At 40.8% G+C, this 17,948-nt stretch overlaps 1 long non-coding RNA gene across 1 annotated transcript; it reads left to right on the top strand.

Annotated features, from left to right (window-relative positions):
- The first annotated feature begins 1,122 nt into the window (after positions 1-1,122).
- On the top strand, positions 1,123-3,975 carry LOC145437472 (uncharacterized). Its single transcript, XR_013914672.1, has 2 exons — positions 1,123-2,153; positions 3,721-3,975. It is a non-coding gene; the product is annotated as an uncharacterized LOC145437472 (long non-coding RNA).
- Positions 3,976-17,948: the final 13,973 nt, after the last annotated feature.

The raw sequence follows: 17,948 nt of genomic DNA, 5'->3' as shown, positions 1-17,948 counted from the left end.
CTCCGGAGCCGAGCGGTTACACCGTATCGAAGAATGCAAAACATTGTAAAAAGCTAAGAATGTTACTGGAAATAACACATTTACGAAGTGATGATAATCCCATAACATTGTCACAAAGTGCAATGAAATCGGTATGGTCCAAAAATATACCAAAGTATCTTTAATATGATGGAAAACAGGCATTTTATTCTTTGAGGTGGCATAAAAGGTACATATTTGAACTTTGACATATTACATTACGTTATGACGTCATAATGAGTGGCACTCGAATACTCGACTCGACTCGAAGCATAATACGTGATTCTGATTCAAATCACTCTGGTACTCGATTTTGCCCAGCCCTAGAAATGACCCTGTGAGCGATCAAGCTAATGTAGTCACTTTCCTTTTATTCGCGTGTGATACGGTGGTGAGCAGAAAGTTTGACAATTTGCTGTATAAACCTCGCTCTAAGCTCATTGTGCATTGGTCAATCTGCATTGCCTTACGTCAGTGGTTCTAATACTATGATACGCGTATCACTGGTGCGCAATAGGTTCGGTGGTTTTTAAAGCCACCCAAGTACATGATGCAAGAATTACTTCAGATGTGCAACAATTCAATTAGGGATATCCCTGTCCAGAATACATAAGTACGCATTCATTGCAATCGAATACGTAGGTGTATGTTCGCCAAACTAGGTGGTTCAAGGGTCACCAACGCGGTGCCCGCGGGCGTGGGCGGTAAGCAGTAGCAAATATTAAAATGAGAGATTTGAAGGTCGAAGTGGAGACGGGTTCCATGTGAACAGCAGTTGTACAGGGGCCATTCGACTCTCAGGAACATGGAACGCAGTTTTCGATCGGTGGGGGGGGGCTTTGCTTATGTTCGCTCCTGTAGAGTTCAAAAAGGAATTCCGGTTAATATTTCCGAGCTTCGACCCGGAGATTAGTGCTTCGGCCCCCAGTGAGGCAACGCCATTGAACTTGGAGACACTGGTGTGAGTTCTGAGAAGAGTTATCTTTTTGGTAAAGAGCGGTACCCTGTCCAGTGCTCTGAGCATCAGAGTGAAGAATTCAACCAAGCACGGGTAAATGACGGTAGTAACTGGTAGCCCTTCGCATTAATCAGTGACCAACATGTAACTTTTGGTTATAAAAAGGTTGGTGACCCCTGTGTGTTGGGTTTATATCAAAAACCTGTCTGACGCGGTCATAAAGCCTAGCTTCTCAAAGCGGCACCTTGATACGAACTATCCAGAAAAGACGAATGGAGATTCTCGCCTCGACATAGTTACTGTGAGCAAATGCTCTCGGCCGTGATGGCCGTCAGGCTCACGAGTCTGGTCATTATCTTCGTTTTGAGTAATTTAATGTTATACCCCGGAAACGCAAGCTTGCGCAGAAGAAACAGTTGTTGTTATGGCATTAAAGTGTGTTTGTTTTCTTGCTATTCATTGGTGTTGTGGTATAGTAATGACGGGCGCAAACTAATCAATGAAGGTACGTTTGAGTAAAGTAAGTCGTTACGGAGCCATGCGAAATGCAGTGTAGTAATGAACAATACATTTGTACGCTAACGGTTAAAGTTTAAGAAACACTGCCTTATGTGATGCATGATCTTTACCATAATGCATTCTTTGCGATTATTGTATGACAAATCTCGGATATATAAGACCTATATCGTAATCCTAAACTGGAACCTTTGCACCAAAACTCTCATTGTTTTCGCATCCTATTGTTACGACAGAAAGGGACCAGAGTCTTATCAATACCTCATGGATTTATCTGAATTTCGGTGCTGAGATTATCCGGCACAACAGAAACGCGCGACGCGCCGTAAGAAGGCTTGGCATTCTTGCAGCTGACGGGATCAAAAGAGATTCCACGTCGGTCGAAAATGTGTCAACCACGATGACACCTACCTGAACTTGACTTGCGGCAGTCGCTGTGCTGTCGTTTATGCCGAGCGCTGGAATTCCCGGTAATTACACCAGTATCGCCGTGCGATTCGATTTTAACGGATTTTTCCCGACGTAATCCGCGATGATGTAATGGTGTACCTTCGCGCCGTCGAATCAAGACGAATCCGAAGGTTCGATCAACATATCTGCGAGTTTTACGTCAACGGAGCACGATTGTCAACAGCAGAAGTCAACAAACAAGGAATATTATGTATGTATGCATGAATTTATTTCTACCTTATTCAGACGGCGCGTGACCTACATCAGCGGTTCTCAAATAATGAATCGCGAGACATTCCAAGTAACAAAATATGTAAATTTGCCGTGAATATATGCATCGCATCGGTGTATTATGAGCATGAGGGTGGTTACGTTATTAGAAACGACTTATGCTGTGTAGCGACAGTGCAATGAAGCGCTATCGTCATATGTGCTGTTAACAAGCATGGAAATATTGACTTCGGTCGCGCAACTATAGCATTACTCTTATTCTGAATGTGTGAAAGGTAAAAGTTTGGATTTTGCAATTCATACTTACTATGTATATCGCGTCCTAATAAATAGCACTCGTCTCGAATCTTGCCAAGCGACTCGGAATCAATCTGTAAGGTACTCGATTCAGACCAGCCCTAATAAACGCGTCAGAATTTATCAACGTAGTCGGTAGTAGGACCATCACTGAGCAAAAAAGATTCGATAAGAATATGGGTTTGGGTTAATCATGACATTACTTGGCATGGAAAGTCTTTTAATAATGGTATTAGTTGTATGGGAATGCGAGTATAGTAATAATAGCTATTGTATGTTTTTCCATCATGCGACTTCGGAGAAATATCGCGTGGCCCGAAAAGTATTCGAAAACTACCGACCGACATCATATATGTCCGCATGGAGAATCGCACTCAGCAAATATTCAATGATGGCACACTAATACTTGTGGTAATTTCCGAGCAATCCGAAAATGTACCTGCATCGATTCTACCGTCCACTTCAGATATCGTTGTACGCGCAACTACAAACAAACGGATGGTGATGCTGAGACCTATGGAAAAATGGATCCTAAGATCCGTGCTAGAATTCACGAATAAAGCGACACGTGTTAGGATTAGGACTCAGAATCGATCTGATTCAAGTCGCTTATAGTGAAAGAGGATTTTTTTTTCGAGAACTGAAACGATACGCTTCTTGCATTGCAAGTAAACGTCAATTTATCAACTAAAATTATAGTTTCGATACTATTTTACATGAGGAATCCTTGAAACCTCGATTGGTTATACGCAGCATACGAAACCTGTGATAAAAAGCTACGACCGTAGTGGAAACGACATGCCTTTGCTGTCATGATCATCCAGGGTTGTAACCAAGTCAGAAGACTCCAAGTCGCAAGTCAATTTCACTTTTATAGTTTTGACTCGAGTCAAGTCGAGTCATTTTCAATTCACCACCAAGTCAGCGAGCAGGCGGTCGAGTCCGAGTCATAGTATTTTAACTCGAGTCCGAGTCCAAGTCATTGTGTTGATTGATCAGTTTCCAGTTAAAGTATTGTTAAACCCACTTTTCATAACTCTGTTTGGTGATGTCGAATTGTTCGAGTTATAATATACTAATTTTCCTCACTTTTAGCAGTTTCTGGTCGCATTTTCGAATATCAGTACCAATAGACGAAACCCCAATAGTGTAGTTACTTTGTTTGTTTGTCTGTTTGTAGTATTCATGGTGTTTGTTGACAACTATTGATTATTTACACTAGGCCAAATTTCTTCATTTCTATTCCGTAGATGCCGACTTGGAGCACGGTCCCCTTCCAGGCTTTTATAAGACACCGCTTACACGGATGAGAAGGCGAGGAGGAGCTTAGATAAACCTCCAGCACTTGGGTAGCAATTCTGGAGTCGACCTCGGTCGGACTCGAACCCGCAACCCATCGATGTTGCAGCTGTGGATTATACCACTATACGCTATCTCGCCGTATAGTTACTATGCTATTTTTCGAAATTACAATGAAATGTCGGTCTTGGCCGTCTGATTCTCAAGTCATATGACTTGGTTCGAGTCATGCGCAATGGCTCGAATCTAGGTCAAGTCGAACAAATTGACTCGAGTTGAGTCGAGTCATTTCCGTAATTTGAGAAAATGACTCGAGTCAAGTCGAGTCATCAGAAAATCGTGACTCGAGTCGTTACAACCCTGTAAACATCTCAGAGCATGTCACAAGTATATAGTCGAAAAAATACCAAATTATCTGTAATGTGATAGAAGTAGCATTATAGTAGCATTATATTCTTTGAGGTCGTATAAAAGATGAATATTTTAACTTTTAACGTTATTCATACCGCCGTGGAGTCATAAACGAGTGATACTCAATTATTCGAGGCGAAGCCTATACATACTCGATTCAAATTCGAATCAGTCAGCTACCCGATTTTTCCCCGCGTATAATGCTATTTATCATGGCTCCCATGTGCCACTTCAATACCTATCCCTAACTATGTTACTTATATATACTGTCGTGTATGATTTCACTCTGTACTAAAATCCGGCCAGCACAAAATCATCGGAAATGGGCCATTCCATTGGTGCGAACCTATCTTGGAAGTTTCGTTTTCGCCTTCCGCGAATCGGCGAAGTGGTACGCCTATTGAATTAGCGAAGACGCCCGTCAATTAGAGCTTATATGATTAGAGCTTCTCAACATGTCTAACAATAACAGCATCATTCCCTTTTTCATTTTGCGGTGCAAATCAATGTATTCAGTATTCCGAGAAAAATATAGATGCGTTTGACTTGTAAACTATTGACTATTATCACGTATAAAGATTTTCATCCTACCCGGTGTAGGTGTCGTCGACCCTGACAGTTTTCACTTCGTGATCCCTAGTAAACAACATTTGGAATGACAATGCACAATAGCGAGATATCGGGTGCTGTAATCTGCAGGGAACACATGTTTTGGAATTGATTGTTTTTAGACAGCAAAACACGAAGCTATAGTAATTTGTCTGGGCTGTGTTCTAAGGATTCGTAGGATATGTTTGATAACAAGGAAGCAGGTGCTTGACGTGAATCGCGACAGAGGAAATGACGTACGTAACGCCGGATAAGCAACTTTGTAGTTTGTACCTTATGTATTTGTTGTGCTCTTTGCCATGTTCATCAGCTAAAAACGCTGGCAACACGTCGCACTGAGCGTCAGATGTGATGAGAAACGGTTTTGACCGCTTGCAATACACCGACCTTTCGTGCCACTAATTATTATCGACCACGCAACATAGTTGCGTTCTTGCGAAGAGAAAATGTTTATGTACCACTTACGTTAAGAATATAGTTCATTGTGGAGAAATGTAAAATGGATGTTGTGGCCATGGATTATAAATTTCCATTCGGAGTATAGTCACGTGTACAGTTTCACGAGTTGTCGCCATAAATGTGTGTGCGACACTTATGGAATCGTTCCTGATAGAGAGATGGGGAGTGCATGACGCGAATATTATTCTCTTATAAGACATGATCAGTATATCGGCGGCACTTTTACATGACGGGCCAAGTTGGTAATCCTTCACCGTATTGGTCTTTGCCACTGTCCCTTAATTTCGCCTGCTGCTCGTTTTTTTCAATTGATGGTGTTGTTTCTACTTTCTAACTGTTACAATTGAAGTGGCCTGCGGTAAAACCAACAGTCACATATTCCTTACTCTGGTGCCCACACAATTCGTCGATTCCGATATCCTGAACTGGTGTTGGAATATAAGTCCTAGCATGCTTTTGCGCTTGAAAAGGTGTATGAAAAAGTGGTATTATGGTCATAGATCTAACTTCTCATTAAAAGATTGAAACAGGGGGAAGGAAGAGATTATGATGTTGGAATCCGTGTTGTGGGTATGTCATTTGGAAGTTCTTCTGCGACGGATTTTGCGGCATATTATCGTGTTCTAGGAGTGATCATCGATTGTCTACGCGTCTGATCATAATGCTGGACGATGTTGGCTCAATAGAATTCGGCTGTATACTAGGTTTACCATATTTTGGAATCGGGGAAGGAGGACACCTTTTTAAAATCATAAAAGTTAGTTTACCAAAACTGAAAACAGCTGATTTTAGATATTTACTTGAACTTTTTTGTGTTGACTAAAAAAATTCATCACTTTGACTCGACTCCCTCATTACTCACATTTCACGACATTTCTCTAAAAAAAAGGTCATCAATCTGATTCGACTCCCAAATGACCCGCTCGAAGGTCCGCATTACCTATTTCGCTTCATTTAAGCCGGTCCGTTAGCCAATCCTTCAGCCTAACTGTAAAAGCTGAAAAGAGGATGGATTGCCAAAAAGGAGGGCGTTTAGGCGTCCTCGGAGGACATTTTCGATTCCCTGAAAAAAGGAGGAAAAATCCTCCTATTATGAGGACGTATAGTAACCCTACTATATAGCAGTGTTGGGATCAAGTCACTACCTTCGAGTCACGAGTCATTTCGAGTCATTGCACATTTTGACTCGAGTCAAGTCAAGTCAATCGATTTTCGAAGGTGACTCGAGTCAAGTCAAGTCACTCGATTTTTGGAGGTGACTCGAGTCAAGTCGAGTCAAGTCAAGTCAAGTCACGAGTCAAGTCACATTTCAAGTCAATTTGCCTTTTCGAAGTATGAGGCATGCCTACGCCATTGCATTTTGCTAGCTGTCTGAATACAGATTGACTGGTCATTGATTTTGAACCGATGAACGAATATGAAGTTAAATATACACGTAAGACGGCGCTGTATCGCTTACATATACGTAGAAATGCTAAACCACGCAAGTATAATTGCATAGCCTCAGTTTATAGTTACCACCCAAATAGAATAAAGAATAGAGAATAGAGAAACGAATTGATAAGATGTAATACATCACCCATTTACAAATGGATATGATACAATTCGAACCTGTGCCGATGGTCGAGGACTATATAACCTAACTTCGAATTTAATTTCAATAAAACAAGAGGTTTGGTTCAGGTACAGAGAACAGTAATAGACATTTTTCTTTACTACTTTACATTACTATACTATACTAGTTTACGACAGCGTAAGCTGTAAGCTTCGATCCCTTCGTAAGCGGTCATTTTATTTGTGAGAGAACAATGGGGAGGCTCAGTAAAACGCACGATCATTGAATGATTGATTGGTCGCTCCAACGGGTTACACCAGCGTTTCGCGAACAATCCGATTGCAAGATACAGTGATTTTTATCGACATCGATTGCTTGATGACTCGAAATTGACTCGAGAATTCTGCTTCGAGTCACGAGTCAATCCACTTTTTTGATACACCGAGTCAAGTCAAGTCAAGTCATTTTAACAAAGTGACTCGAGTCAAGTCAAGTCATACGAAAAAGGTGACTCGAGTCTGACTCGAGTCAAGTCATGACTCGAGTCATCCCAACACTGCTATATAGTGTTATGCTTGGTGTTAGTTACAGCGCAAATGCTGTTAAATAGTTACACATGGAAACGCTTATTAGAGCATGAAACTGCCGGAATCAATACGAAAGTAAATTGAAGAGAATCTGGTGCTTGAATTAAGTCTGTCAACGTGTAGAAAACATGCGACTTTGGTTTTTGAAGTGAAACGAATTTTCCAGGTCAAGTAGGCCCAGTGTATGCGAGGGAATAAAACCAAACTGTGTTTCCGAACTCGGGCTGCGGTCCAAAATATAGATAACGAAGAACTGACGATAGGTGAAATGACTCACCACACCGGTTCATGAGCCCGGAGGTTAAGAAAGCAAATAAAGGGCTCTTGTTCACGCAGTTTATTACGAATCATATTGCATTGCGTCTAACAGTTCGATCCGGAAAGATCAGCCAAACGGAATTGAGTGTCCCGGTCCGCGGTGAAGCACTATATCATCCACTGGTAGTCAGTGTAATAGTCTGTAAAGGCTATATCAACGCCTGACATGTTTTGATGATGTTGTGGAACGAACGCACCAACGAACGCCAGGGGGTTCCTCTAACTATAGGACACTATGCTCTAACCGTCAATTTGACAGAATCCTTATTTTTCACTGGAAGCGTGGTCGACACTCGCAACCACAGGCTGGCCTAATTCGAGAGCGCTGAAATTAACGTCCCATAACGTCGCATTCTGTCGAATTTACAGACGGCGAATGGCGTTAGATCGATTTTGTGATCTTTGCGCCTTGCGGTTCATACACGAGCTGTTTTGAGCTTAATTACATAATTACTGTTGTGAGTTAATAATGGTCGCGATACTACAGCATCAATGATTTGCCAGACTTCCGCGACATGTTCCAGATACGATAATTGTGTCGTAGAGTCCCACATCATTCCAATTATCGCGGATTCAAGAACATTATTGACATTTGCCTTGATGAGTGTACGCGATATCGGATTTTAATGATATATTTGGCCGGCGCAAAACCTACATGATTGTGATCTGTTGCGACCGGGGAATGAAGGATGCTCGTGTGAAGGAACTGTGATCTAATTGCTCAATTTCGTCTCATGCCCCAGGCAGGCGATCAGCTCACAAGGGCAGGTAATTCCGTTGACCATAGCACATATATATATATATATAATATACATTAATAAACTATACGCTTCATCGTAAGCAAGATACAAGCGGCATCGTGGCAATACACCACGAATTCCTCAAAGAATACATACTGGGTGTTGTTGGGAACTGCGCCTACATCGGTCGGGAGTTGGAGGGACCCTAATCTCATCCCCCCCTCCCCCCCCCCCCCCTCAAAAAAAAAAGTCAGTCGGAATCGGAAGGTCTACATTACAGTCCAAAATTTTGGTGCAACATTAATCGTTGATCATTTGAGGTGGATTCATTCCGATTGAAGCCCGAAATGATTTCCCAAGTAGAGTCCGACTCCCCCCCCCCCCCTAAAAAAGCAGACCCAAATTACACCTCTTTGTAAAATGTGTGGATGCGTGATAACCCCGTTCGTGTCATCGGTTGCTGTTAGTTTAAAATGGTGACAGCATTTAACTTGTGGTCATATATTGCAGCGGTCAAAGATTGTGTTTCAGATCAGGGGACCCGAACTTAAATGTGCTCGCGGGTCAATTGTCTCGTAGTCGGTATAATTATCATAACAACCAGCGAAATATCATCCTTGCGGTTCTACGATAACTTACGACCCGATCATTACCACGGCAAGTGAAATATGTTCAGATATTCCACTCTTTTGTGTTGTTGTAATAAGTCGTTTTCATTAGTCCCGAAGATACACCTTGTGATTTAGAAAGTAGCCACCTTCAGTTAACCGCTAAAATTATGTTACTCCCCTTTGTAAACTAATTTTCGAAACTACTTACCTCAGCACTTTACACCAAGTAGTTTAGACATTCCCTGTAAATCGTTACTACTTCATACTTATACCATGGCTACCGAAACTGGATATTTCACCGCCGCTAGTTTTGGACAGATTTCCATCACTTTTATCAATGAAATTGGCACGCCAACAGAACATGACTAGGAAAATCGCACGGATATTTGCGGTTTCAGTAGACATTCTGTGGTGCTGGCAAAGGTCTTGCAATCTCATTGCAATTTTGAAGGCTACCAATGGCAATTTATTAACTATAAACACTCTATACGCAACGTACTATTTAAAACTACACATATACTTGATCAATTATCATACAATTCATTATATAATCTAATTCAATCAGTTTAGGCACATGCTTGTAATTGAGTAAATATCTACGACACTACTTCTGCTTGTACCGAGTAGCATCAATGACAATTTGACTTTGCGAAAATAAATATGGTAGTTCTGTCGCAGGTGGCGTGAAGAGAAACTCCACACATACAATGACGCCTGATAGCGCTCTATAATCTGTACGATCTCCGCAATCCGCCGCTCTTTTACGTATTTCGAAATTTATTAGGGTCAAACTCCTATTAACCCGTAGATGCCCGCTATCAGTTCTCGCCTGTTCCAGTTATCTGAACAAATCTTACTTTCGTGATATCGAATTTCCGATGCAGTCCGCATAGGCACAACAGTTTTTGGTTCCCCGAGGCTCCAAATCGAGTCTTAAAATATACACGGGCCTCAGTATTTGATGCGATTGTACCATGATGTATTTGATGCGATTATAGAAGGACGAAGATTCGTCTCACATAGTAGCAGTGAGTGCCTTTTACGGCCCGTGATATTCTTCTGAAAACGGGTGAAATGCACCGGTTTACGCGGTCCAATTGTATCTATAGTTCTTTTGATCACCGGCGAATAAGCTTCTGACGTTTTCGAAATCGAATATGGATTTGGTAAGCTCGTTGCTTCCGTCGTGTGTCACGAAGTGACTTTATCTCTTCGTATCAAATGACAAATGCAGACAAATACCTTTATAGATATGACACTCTGATAACGAGCCAGTATTGGACGTCTTTACCGCTAGGCGCGTGACAACAATAAAATTTTATAATTCACACGATAACAAGCTACAAAGCGACAAAAGTCGATACGCCATGAGGATAACTGTGGCAAAACTGTACGGAAACCACGATTCTTGTTTCGGTCAGCGCGTGACATACCCTAATGATACGATGGGTTCCAATGCCTTGTTCGATAACTCTTCTAAACATCGCAGTAAGCTTACGCGATTGGACCAAGTGTAAGTTTATCTTGGCAAATCAGCGAACTTGGCTTATTTGTTATCGCTAATCGGAATTCGTCAAACGTGATGATTTACACATAAAATATGATTGTACTTCGTTATACAGACTTCCATCAAGTGTCTAGAGATTTTGTGCGTGCGGATTTTGCTATTTGGCATATGCCAATTCGGATCATTGATACGTCCGTTTGTGGAAATTGTGTCCGTTCCGCAAACAAGTAGCTATATACCGGGTCCTTCACCCAGAAAAATGGTTGGAGGTAGCGTCTACACGAAAACAGAACCCACAACCCACCCCACCCCCGGGATATATCTCCATAAGAATATGTGTATTTTACTCGTTTCCACCCACTAGTGAATGAGTGTGAAAGTAGCATCTCGTACCAGAAAGTGCCGTTTACCTGATTTGCGCCCTGTACTCTAATCGGCGAAATGCAAGATTTGCTTTTACAGTGTAGGACTGCTTTTGAGGAAACACGTCATAAAGCTTTTCACCTGCGCAATATGGTATTCTTGTCCAATACATTGGCATCGATTACATAGAACTACTAATTAGCGGCTTTGTTCCTTCTGAAATTTTGCAGCCATTGAAATATCTAAATTGCGAGACTATGAAATTGTAGGAACTAACCGATGTAACCATACACGCTATCACCATGGTCCGAGGCAGCGGGGGTAGGCATATGTTGCTCATGCTAAATACTATAGGATAATAGCCTATTTTTCATATCGACACAGTGACCACCCGGTTTGGACATCATCATAAGATGTCGCATCGTTAGATTTTGCGTCGTCTCTTGAGCTGAATTTTCATGAAACTCTTTACCATCGAGGGTTTGAACCTTCCGTTGTATGCTGGCATCAAATTCACGGGAAGACAAGAGCTGAATCCTCATCTATATCACTCCGATTCCCATTGCATACCAACTTGGTATGAAATTCGGGGCAAACGTCTAATATTTCCTTTGATTTACGAACCGAAACTTGTTTGTAGATAGTCGTGACGATAAATTCCTTGTTAGAAAGATAAGAAAGTATTGGAGTACATTATTTGACTGCCTAAAACAATGAGCCCGACACTAACGAATACGATTTTCTTACATTCTCGACATTGATCTACAAATACGAACCGATACAGTCTCATAATCATTCAGTTTCATCTTATCTCTAAAACTTTAAATAAAAACTGTAAATACCACACCGTACAATAAGGAATAGATTCCTTTTTGCTTCTCCCTTGAAGAAGTGTTATACAGCCACGGGCGTAGCAGCACCGCACAAGTACATCGTCTGAATGGAAATAATTCGCCAGTTCAGCGGCTCATTGAATCATCTGCTGTCACAATCGGTATCACCGTCATCATGATCATGCAAATTGAAATCCAACATCTAATGCCAAGAGTTAATTATTGTTTGACTCGGCAGACTCTGATGACCACGTTGACAAAGGTCGCGTCGAGAACTCCTGCATGGTCCAGCAGGCTATGAGCCCGATACCACGAACAATAAATCTGAATAGTGAAAGGACAGGACGTAGTTTATTTTTGTCCTTGATGTTGACTACTCCCGCACGTATCCGATGATAAAACGGGATAGGACTGGTGTGTGAGAATACGAATGATACATAAATTCATAAATACATACTAATATTTCCAATTATTCAAGAGCTTTATGAGCTATTCATTTCCAACATCGGTTATCTGAATGATCTAGTCCAGATGGTTCTCAAATTGATACACATACGCGAAAACCTCCGCGGTTTTTAATTGCTTTAGTCTGCAGTTTACTACCCTTTGTAGTAGCTAAAACAATTGTAAATACGCGATGCAAAGTAACTTGAGCTATGCAAAATTTCACGTTGGTATTCCTATGTTACAGTGATTCACAATTATGTAAACCAAGCAACTGCTCCAGTCCGATTGGCTAACTAGGGTACTCGGGGAATTTTTTACCATGTCGAAACGGATCTATGGTCCGAGAAATATGAAGTATCGATTCATCGCAGTCGAAGACGGAGTCCTACGTTTGGCACAGTACGTGGTGCATTGATATATACTGGTATTTGAGTAAACTAAGTCGTTCTGGAACCGCAGGTGGTACGAAGAGTAGCAAAACTAAATTACTAGTGCGCACTGGTAAAGGATTCACTAGCACTGATCTGTTCTCAAGTGTGATTATTGATTTCTCCACTCTGCAATATGATTCCACTTACACCGAAGACACGGGTAATCATGAGTCATCGATACTGATCCTTTAATTTCAAATGGGAGAAGGGCGGGTGGTAATCATGCCTATACGCGAATCATGTATACAGCTTAATTTGATCGTTTTTTTGTAAGGGCGTTTCTGGGCTGCAAACTAATACTTGGGTTTTGGGTCACTGTATTTGCCACGCGACTATATTTTTCTTTCTTGTTCCAACTCAATCAGGGTCGGCGCTTTGAAAAAAGGGGTAGTGGATGAATACGTCTGAAACATATGTTTGTTTGCAGTTCGGTTGTTTACGTAGTAAAATAGATGTGTCAAAGATGGTGCTTTCCGTGATAGACCGGACCTGTCATCGATGATTAATGAATTTGGTGCAGTGAAAATTTATTTAATATACGTCGTGAATTCACTCCTAATTTGTGAATTCTAAATTGTGAATGATATCAGGATATTTGTGCTTTAACGATGACACTCACCAATGTTTTGAACAAGTCAGGTTAATTTGTATACCTAATGGATAATTTGTCTTTCGGTCACCACAGTGACGTGTTTGACCTTAAACCCCACCCCAAATTTCCCAATCAGGAATTAAGCTCAAGTGACGACTAAAATTGTGAATGTAGTTCGCATGAATTGTACCGTTCTCCTAGGAACTACACAATAGCATCTTCAAGTGAATGTATTCTACTTGAAATTTTTTGGTCGAGCTCAACGTGTTTGCTACACGGAAATCTTCTTTGCCACCACTTTAATGTACAGAAGTCGTCGTGGTCCAAACCCCTTACGCACATGACCAGGATTAATTGTGTCGTCTGTGTCTGAGAATCCCATGTTCAAACTTAATTACTGTCTTTCTCCATCCATCCACGAGAAATTTTGTGTTATTGGGTATAGTTAGAAATCTTCCGGTATGAGACAATTCATAGTAGCTGGTATTCCGTCTTCAGTAGCATACATAAGTATAACAATCATACCGTCCTAAAACTCCCGTATGCCATGATCGAAACGAATAAAATACGTGAAACAGCAATTGCCTTCATCCTATCATTCTTTGCGTGAACTCATAATCGCCGACCGTACACAAACAATCCCTGAGCAATCGATTACCATGGCAATATATAATCGCCCCACCCCCGCAATTGTGACTAGGACGTAATAGCCTATACTTTTCAAACGAAGTCAATGAAAAATAAGTAGGTATAATAATTAATTCTAATGTCTCTAATCCTCCGGCACCTGCCATACTATTGTAAATACACAAACAGTTCTATAATAAGCACTCATTGTGTAAGAACTTTGATATCGAATTTCGTGATGAAGCCGTCGTGGATTGAACCGCAATCAAACGCCGATAATGTCACGGCTAGACGTTAGCGGTCTCAATTGTAATGTACATTTGTAATTTTTGATTATAATTGATGCTGTATGATACGAACTTTAGTGCAGTTCGACGAAGCCCGGCATCTATGTACTGGGTTGAAAGGCGCGGATTTGCTCAGCTGAGCGTTCTACTGCCAATCAGGTGATGACACGAGCCTGCATATTTGCATTCTGTAGGCCTACTTGGAGATTCAAATTAAGATTCGATCTACAATCGTAATAATAAAGTTGGTGCATTTCAGAGGTGTATCCTTGTATTGGGTAGAGTAGATACAAAACCGCACAACGTGTGTTATATAATCTCGCATCGCTTTGTATGATATCAAATTTTAAGTGTCTATCTATATCATAAATACTTACATAATTATCAGAATCATCAGCGATTGCGGCAGAGTCGGCTCTCGTATACAGACAGGGATTCGGAATGCGGGTCGATTCGACACAGGCTTACACCATTTCTCTAGTGCAATTAGATATCGATGAATAATAAAGTTGTTTACTCTGTGTGTTAATTGGATGACCAACGGAATAAATAATAATTGTGATCCGCCAATCCTTACTACTCGAAACAAATTCCAAAGGGCAAAATTCATAGATAGATACATTAGATATATATCCCTGGCAAAAGTGAGCGGTTTTATAGCAAGCACAAATAGTGACATGGAATTGCATTGAACACTTCCAATATAGCAACTTGATTCGGTGGACAAATTGCACAAAAAAAGAGAAGAACTTCGTTACTGACCACGTGACCATCATTGAATTTGTGCGGCCCGTGAAGAGATGTATGCGTAAATGCGGATCGCTGATGCTAATGTTCACCATGCCCTGATCTAGATGCACTGATTTTCAAGACTAGCTCAATGAAGGATCCCGATATATATATTGCCAAGAGCCGAGCTCATCGAACGTCTCGATCGAATATGACGTCCCAGTTTCCAAGTCTAAAATTTTGGTAGCAAATGTACACTTTTCCTCCTCGTGCTATACTGCCCGGTGTTAGTTGGCATTTCGCTTCAGGAGCACTGTGTTGAAGCGTCAAATATGACTTGGTTCGTGTCAATAATAATTGGAAACATTATGAAGGCCTGCTACAAAGTCAAGTTGCCTCTTGGGTAATTACAGCTATGTTGGCGCCGTTGTGTTTACACTACATCTGTATATATGTATCGCTTACTTGCTACAAACTCCATTTCAAATCCTTCTGGTGCTGTATTTATTGCTGTATTTTCGGTTATATAGTTACCTTGGCTGCGATCATGCAAATTACAACTGCCGCGGCATTCTACTAATTGAATAATTGATTCATCTGTAATATATTTAGACGACTAAAGTCAGAAATTGGCAAAAACACGTCCGGTTTGAAATTCCATGAAGTAGTCTATACCTGCACCATGCTATATTTGTTAGTGTTATAGTTACGTGCTCTGCCACATCTTCACCTGGATATATAATGATTTCATTAAATAACTCGCCATTACACGGGTGATCTATAGATAGGGTGCACAAACAGCATGTGGTGGCATGTAATTCTGAAAGTTTCAATCATACACCAGAATGCGCAAAATAATTTAATTATACAGTATTCTAGTGGTTATTATAACATAGTATTTATGCGAGTCATATTGTAACACGAAATTCCCGCAACGCGTTTAACCATATTCAGAGTTATGTGTATAGGTAGCTCTCGTAATCCCGTTATTTGTCTTGAGATGTTCCATTCTCTTCAGAAAAGGGTATATTGCCCGGTATGCGTGCGGCACTTGTAACGGAGATAGGTGGTCAATAAATATTCATGCCGTCCTTGAAGTACTTTCCCATTTCTGAGACGCCATTACCTCTTCCGACAGTGTCACGGACGATGTTGAAATGTGAGGTCACGAAAATAAGAACTATATGGGAATGATGATTGATGTCAAAAGTTGATTCTCCGATATCATCCTGTCAAGATTTTTTTTAATTGCTTGTAATGATCTGTCACAGCAGCTACGTTCAGCCTCCTGCCAGACAGCGTGATATAAATTGTGTTTAGGAACACATTAGGAATGGAATTATGCATGTCTTAATTGCGTATCTATGCCGGTAAGTCCCGGAGTAGTCAACAACCCGACGATTTCGGAGTATTGGTGTAAATAAGATATCGAGATCATGTAAAGTTGGAGAGTTTTCGTGTGTTCTGTACGGAGATTTCCTGCGCGATAACGCTTCCGACACTATATATTACGATCGCGCAAGTATTTTATTGACTTTCACGACCGCCAGCGTAAATGTCAAGCTGCCAAATAATACAATGATGAACCGATACAGGTGCGATTATCGGTATTTTGATTATATATCATAGGCTTGACTCAACGCAAATTATAAATCAATGCTTTGAGAGGCGAACAACAGTTCACAGTCGAGCGATGAGTTTAGTTTGTCATCGGAGATAACTGACGTCCATATTCTATTTCACGGATATAATATATATCCGAATGATATCTAAAAGTGTCGATTGGGATCACCAAAATAGGTACCTGAAATGCACCTTGTGCGTATTGAAATAGAATAGGTAACGAGATATAGGGATATGAGACTGGTCTACATTACAACATGTACTGGATGGTTACATACTAACTTCACGCATACAAGCTATCTACAAATTCAGCTTGGAGATGGAACCTTATGAACATCCTGCTGACTCACCCGGTTAACGTTACTCAGCAATTTCGTTTGTTGTGTTCCGTTTGATACGAGTGTGATAGTATAAGTTCGCGTTTCGCGACCCACACAAAGACGTTTCGTACACTGATTTCACTATCGAAATATGCCAAGGATCTGTAGTGGCCAGGACTTAGTATGTTTAACATTTGATAGTTGTTGTCCTAACAAACCAGATTAGTATGCGCATACGTGTTTTGCTGACTTGTGCGTAAACTGTGATTAAAAAGATCATTAGCTGATTTAAAGCTAACTATTGTAATGAGATATTCCAGTTTAAAAAAGCCCAACGAGTTCGCCTATTACCTATAGTCAATATTTGGGTTCTAATGCGTAGGTGTCACTCGCAAAATTGATGCAAATGGATTCGATCCGTCTTGAATTTGACAAAGTGGAAGACGTGAAATGTAAAAATTTTGGCTTCAAAAACCGTAGACACTGAAATGCTCCGAAAATAAAACCAATGTATAGTATATAGTGGAAAGAGAAAGAACCAGTCCTCACTGACTGCCTCTCTGGTTCATAACCATAATCCGCGGTACTTGCATATTCATCCGATCGTGGGACATAATTCGATGCACCGGACTACAGCGATATCAGAATATTTAGCGGACGCACATATCGCCAAGGTAACATATTTTGCTGGTAAAACCAATCTTTTCAGTCGATATCATAATGTAACAGACTTCAACTAGAACTATTAGTGACAGTAATTTCAAAAATTTATCCAATGTAAGCATCATTTACTTGCAATACTCCTCTCCATCTCATCCGTGTGAGCGGTGTCTTATCAGAAGCCTGGAAGTAGGCCGTGCTACAATTAAGTCGGCAGTTACGGCATAATAATGAAGAAAATTACCCTGGTAGTAGGATAGTATATAGTAGTCGACAAACACCATGAATACCTCAAACCAACAAACAATATATGTTTACAATAATACTGCACCTAAATTATGGAGTTATACCAGGATTTCGTGTTTAATTATTTTCTATGACAAGTGTTCTTGCCCCTAATTTGTGCGTGAATATGGGTTGCGTGGAAACGGTGGACCCACTAACCGCGAATTTTCGTTGCTGATGACTAA

The sequence above is a fragment of the Botryllus schlosseri genome, chromosome 4 (genome assembly GCF_051294905.1).
Source record: "Botryllus schlosseri isolate E-star chromosome 4, Bs_hap1, whole genome shotgun sequence".
NCBI lineage: Eukaryota > Metazoa > Chordata > Ascidiacea > Stolidobranchia > Styelidae > Botryllus > Botryllus schlosseri.
The sequence above is the reverse complement of the archived record's forward strand: the minus strand, read 5'-3'. Positions and strand labels throughout refer to the sequence as shown.